The following is a 933-nucleotide window of genomic DNA, read 5'->3' on the forward strand; positions in this document are numbered from 1 at the left end:
TGTTCTCTTTGTTGAGTCTGGGACTTTTCAGCCCATGCGTTAAAAGCTAACATTTTACGATTGCGTTTTTAGAACATGGATATTTTCCCTAGCAACGTGTGAAGAAATTTAGTATCAGTCATTGCTACAGTTTCATTGTCAACATAGATCCCAGAAAAAAGAGAGAGAAAAATTATCAGTTTCAGTGGGTAAAAATATGAAAACAAAATCGAAATAATATTGAGAAATGCGATTTCATATCTCGGTTGACCGGAATTATGAGCATCTTCCAACTCACTGTACAATCCTTCGAGTCTGCCAGAAATTACCCTCGAACGATAAATGTTGGCCACAAGCGGGCGTAGTAATAAGGGATTATTCGCTGTCTAAAAGTACTCCAAAAAGTTAAAAACATAATAATGTAACAACTAATCCAGTGATTTTTCGAAAAGTTGTGTAGTCCTACGTCAACAGAACTTTCCCTTGTATTCATTCGTATAAATTAATGTCATTGATTTGTCGGTTCAATTCATCGGTAAATCGTACAATACAACAGCAATGACGTTAAAAATGCTCACTTCGCAATCTGTAGAAAATCGTATAGAATCACAATTTCGTTGTTTCTATTCATTGAAGGATTATATAACGCGTCATGATGACACTCACTACCTAAAAATCGCATTATAACCGTACATGTATGTGTTGTGTATCGACTACCAAAATAGTATAGACAACTCGCAACTTATCACCAGACAGTCGATTTCCAATAGTAAACAAGCGAGTGAAACGTCATGCAACGCCTCATACGCATGCAAGCAAGCAAGCCGCTATCAAGCAGCGCAACGTGTTCAGAGACTTCTCCGCTCGCGGCTGTTTTCAACCCATTTGACAGTGCCTACTACGTCGCAAACCCCGAAGCCGTGTCGAATATTATTCTTCACACAACAGCTCTCA

This window comes from Malaya genurostris, chromosome 2 (genome assembly GCF_030247185.1).
Source record: "Malaya genurostris strain Urasoe2022 chromosome 2, Malgen_1.1, whole genome shotgun sequence".
NCBI classification, from domain to species: domain Eukaryota; kingdom Metazoa; phylum Arthropoda; class Insecta; order Diptera; family Culicidae; genus Malaya; species Malaya genurostris.